The sequence below is a fragment of the Diadema antillarum genome, unplaced genomic scaffold, assembly GCF_040938485.1.
Source record: "Diadema antillarum isolate AM-2024a unplaced genomic scaffold, OU_Dant_1.0 seq00001390_RagTag, whole genome shotgun sequence".
NCBI classification, from domain to species: Eukaryota; Metazoa; Echinodermata; class Echinoidea; order Diadematoida; family Diadematidae; genus Diadema; species Diadema antillarum.
In genome coordinates, this window is record NW_027272145.1 from 250,592 (window position 1) to 256,005 (window position 5,414).

Sequence of the window (5,414 nt, forward strand, 5' to 3'; positions counted from 1 at the left end):
GGCCGAAGGGCAGTTATACCACCTCCTCTGGCACTGTACAGTTTCCCTCATCCACCCGCACCTCCCAATCATCCCCCGCTGCTAAGATCCCCCCACCATCATCCCTCTGACCCTACCTTCTCACACTGCATCTCACCCCCTCCTTCACGAACCGGATTCCCTTCACCCTAGGAGGCCCATTCTTCTTCCTTGCCTCCACTGCCACCCTCGGCACCTCTGCCATCTCCTTCAACACCTGGTTATGCCTCCATGTATAGGCCTGTAATAGACCTCCACATGCTGACAAAATGTGCTCTAGTGAGCCCTTCGCCTTGTTGCAAACCCTGCATCCACCATCCTCCACAATGCCCCATCTCTGAAGATTTACTGGAGATGGCAAAACATCACAGGTGGAACTGATCATGAAGCGCACAGCTCCAGAGGACATTGACCAAAGGTCATTCCATGATACCTTCCTCTGCTCCACCTCTTCCCATCGAGTCCATGCTCCCTGCACTCCCTGCTGTACAGCCTTGGCAAAGCGATACTCCTCCTCCTTCCCCTTAACCGCCTCCACCACCAACTCCCTCCTACCCTTCCTGCCTTGCTTGCTGTACCATCTAACACCCTGATGAAACCCGACCCCTTTCCGACCCACCTGAACCGCACCCTGCATCTCCTTCCACTTTGCCATTGCCACTGCCTCGTCCGCAGCCTCCTCCGCCCTCCACTTCCTCCCTGTGCGGATCGGTGGCCTAACTCCTGCTATTGCCTGGTCCTTTGACTCCGTCATCATCATCACTAGCCTAACCTTGCCAGCTTTAAACTCCTCCACCACTGACGTCATAGGCAATTGCAACCTGCCTGATCTGCAAAAGAATGCCAGATCTGTAAGCATTCTTGGAACGCCTAACCACTTCCGGTAGTACGAGTTCATCTTCTGCCGCATCCTCTCAACCCTGAACACTGCCACCTCGTACACCTGCAGTTGCCACATGATCCGTGGTAGCAAGCCAAACTGGCAGCACCACACCTTCGCATTCCCAGGGATGAGTGTCCTGTCCACCCTCTTCACTCGAGACAAGTCAAGAGTTCCTGGACAGAGCCAGGACTTCAAGCATTCAAGGCAAAATCCTCCAAGCTCAACTTAGATGGTCCGGCCATGACATCCGCATGGAAGAGTCGAGGATCCCTAGTCAGTTCTTCTATAGCGAGCTGTCACACGGAAGTCGCAAGCAAGGCCGTCCCAAGAAATGTTATGAAGACAATCTCAAGACCAACTTTAAATGGGCGCATCTATACAGCCCCGTGAACTCGAGACTGCTTCTGTAGACAGATATATGACTGGCGAACCCTTACAAAGAAGGCTCTAACTGTCTGTGAAGATGATCGCCGCCAACGTCTGTCAGCTGCTCGGGACAGACGGCATCAAGCTGAATCTACCTGTGTTCCGCCGTCTGGCATTCCATGTCCTACCCGTAATCGCACGTGTGCCTCCATGGCCTACGCAGTCACATGCGGACATGTCAACGAGGGCACAACATATAGTCTTCCTCGGATTCGAGAGACAAGTAATCAAGAAGAAGAAGATGTTAATGGGATTTTAATCACGAATTATTTAGGTTAGATTGTAAGATGTTATCAGGAGCTGCATGTCGTTGCCTTTGTAGCATCTATTCAGGGCGGCATTACTGAAGCCTACATCTAGATAGTCAAGTTAGCGGTTAGACGGCTTTTCACGGGGAAGAGCTGCATTAATTTTGTCATTCATGTCTGTGTGATTGTGACTGAGCGAGAAGTAAAAGCCGACGTATTCATGGCTGATTAAAAGTTCAACTTATTTTCATTTTTTTTTTGTGGCCGCTATACGCAGGCAGATATTCACCACGGGATATATGAGTGTCCGCTGGCCGCGTTAGACAGGTGACCGCTATATAAAGGGTCTACAGTACAACAATTTCGTGCGGGAGATTTTTCAGTGGCCGCTGTATGCAGGTGGCCGCTAAGACAGATTTGACTGTGTAATACAGTGGACAATTATATAGGTTTTGTGCTACGAGTATATCGTTGGACCACATAATAATTGCACAGTTCCAGACAAAGAAATCTTTCGCAATAAATTGCTTCATAAACCCTGAGGTAGACATACACATCTGTCATTATATAAAAGGGCAATGCCACCGCCCCATCAAAAACAAAAACAAAAAACACAAAAACCATCACAAAATGATGTAAATACAACGAATACAAAATTGGATGGCACTCATCAAAATAATTCATCAATGAAATATGCTGTTTGCAGTCGGTCTAAACTCTATAGGGATTCCCTATGAACAACACCTCACATTAATTAGCTGCTATGACGCAAATTCTTTTCAAATAACCAAGGTACAGAGAGAAGACTCATTGCTTCATCTACGGTATTTTGCGACCACGTAAAACACATCCAGCAAGATTAGTGAAATTTTGATGGCCGCGGTCACACTGGCAAGACATCGCGAAATTTACTCGTCCGTTCACGACGGCGGCCAAATTTGTTGAAGTTTCAGTTCTCGCTTTTTTTTTTGTCCTTCTTTTTTTTCGGGGGGGGGGGGGAACTGGTACGTATGCGAAAATAAAAGTAAGGAAGTATGACAGCTAATGAGAAGCCGCAGTCACACTGGCAAAAGATCGCTAAGTTTAAGATCGCGATCTTCAAAATCTCGATCTTTTGCCGGTGTGACCGCAAACATCCCGAGAAACTTCTCGCGAAACTTCCCGCGCGCCTTTCCACTCAAACTAGGGATATTTTTCTTACCCCCCAAAACTTCTACATTTTTGCCAGTGTTAACGCCAGAAACCAAAACTTTGCGAAGTTTGTCACGTGACGTTTAATCCACCAACTGTTTGCGAACTGTCCCTCCGAAGTGCGCCGCCGATGTACAGGTGTTCATTGTTACGTCACAGTCACTAGCCATCAGACGGCGTACTTTTTTGTCTTCTTTGCGCAGGTGCACTTATGACCTGGGTGATCAAAGATCGAGTAGTTTGGCTGCCAATGTAATTTCGCGAAGATCGTCGCTCGCGATCTTAAATATCTTGATCTTTTGTCGGTGTGACGTGATCTAACAGTGTACTGACACAAACCTCCCACCCCAACCCCCCCCCCCTCCCATAAAGCCCGCAAACCATCGATACATGCCGCAAAAATCCGGTCACATGACAAATTTCGCAAAGTTTCATTGCGACAGTTACAATTTCCATAGCTTGAATGGGAAGTTTTGGGGAAGTTTGCACGGTCACACTGGCAAAACCTCGAGAACTTAACCATCGCAAAATTGAACTTATGGCGATGTTTTGTCAGTGTGAAGACGGCTAGCTGTTATAGTTAGAGGGAACCGCCGGACTAACGGAGACTTTTCTTGATTTCGTTTTGAAAATATAGCACGACAATGACTTCTGTGAAGGAAAATCTCATCAATTGGCGTTTTTGACGAAATTATCGAATATAATAAAACCTGTCACATATACATGTACTCCCATGGAGTTGATTTCGTCTGAGCGTTTGTGATATGCATATAGGTCCTGCATTGTCCGTCGGTCCATTTTGAGACGGAAACAGCTGTGGTAGTAGGTATGTCGTGCATCTAATGCAAATATAGGGGGAAATCCTTGGCGGCTGTATATCAGGCCACACGAGGACGCCCGACAACGAGGCCATGCATGGATCGAGTGGACAATTCCACAAAATTTTAACGAAGAGTACATTCTCTTGACTTGTAAATAGCATAAACCCCCCGTATTATTTGAAAATGCTATGTTGATAAGTATATAGGACCTATAAATCAAGCACTAACATTTAAAATTCTCAAACTTCACTGCATGTATTGCTGTATCCACTCAATTTACTTCAAGGGCGGATCCCGCAAAGAGGGCCGGGGCGCGCCTATACAAAATTAAAGGGGGTGCAGGCCACTCCACCACCCATTTTTTTCTTTATTTGTTTTAACAAAAAATAAGAAGGGGGGGGGGGGGCGCCCGGTGCACCCCCGCCTGGATCCATCAACTGCACTTTCGGGTTTCATTTTCCTTAAAGACTTTCATAATCTTGTTCCATAGCGGTGCGTCGGTCTTATACGTATCACCTCCCTGGTCTTTGCAATAGACCTATGATGAAATACTACACGCACCCTATATGCAGCGACAGGTACAGAAAACCAAGGCGCTGCAGCTCGATCCGTTCATGGTAGGCCTTCGGTTATTAAGCCCTACGTGTAACAACGACTTTGCTTTTTCAAAAGGTGTTGGTACTCGCGAGGTGAATGGTGCGGGCATAATGATGCGGTGCGGCCGTACTGTTCAAAGCACAATGTCTGCTGTATGCGTGTGTGTGTGTGTAACAATAATAATGTACGGGTGTGCGATGGCGGGCAGAAGTCTGACCGAAAAACGCGCCTCTTTTGCAGTATACTTGAAGGAGCGGGTCTGATCATTCCCATCGTGACGATCTCACAGATTATTTTAAGGGAATCAAATCCAAATATAGACCCTACATATGGATTTAGTAAATGTATATGAGAACATGCACGCTAGCGCAGTTTGAGGAAAATCGGACAAAGGTTATGGAATTTTGAAGTTTAAGTGAAACCATCGCTTGATGAAAAGACTAGTACGTGCACGTACACGACGAAATAAATACATGTATAACGAAACTGTAGGTGCCTATATAATAAGCAAGTGCTCATATTAAGTGGTAGGCCTAATATTGTTACCACTCAAGGGCGTAAATTCAACTATTTCCTCACATTTCCCCCATAACCCATGCCTCTTATATTCTCCGGGTGTGGAACCATGTCAGTGGTGGATCCAGAGAGGGGCGCACCGGGCGCGCGCACCCTATTTTTTTTTCTTTTTTGCTAAAACAAAAGAAATAAAAAGGAAAAATGGGGGGGGGGGGGGCTCGTGTGCCTCCCCCTTTACTTTTGTTAAGGCGCCAAACCTTAGAATCCCTGGATCCGCCCCTGCATGTGGTATGGTACAATCGGTCTTATGGGTCATATCAAAAGCGTGACATGGTGCACTATGGCACTATACCCTTAGTCCTGCCCAAAAACCCATGGTATACCTACTGTAGCTAGATTAGTCGGTCGGGCGCGATGGTTCGATGACAAAGTTGCTCAAATCAGGGAGGTGTCACCTAGCTTGCTTGCTCAAATACAATTAACATGCGGTCGAGCTTTTGTGAGGGCCAAGTGTAAAAGCAGAAGGTAAAACCAACCATGAACGTGGGAGAGAGGATCGAGGACCTCCCTGAACAACCTAAATAGCAACCTGGTCCTTCCCTGCGACACACGTGTACCCTTCGTTGTTATCATGCGCCACATTTGTAATGATAAATGGCACGGCTGCGGTAAATTCACCTTGAGACTGTTTTCATTGTGGTACACTCTAAAAAA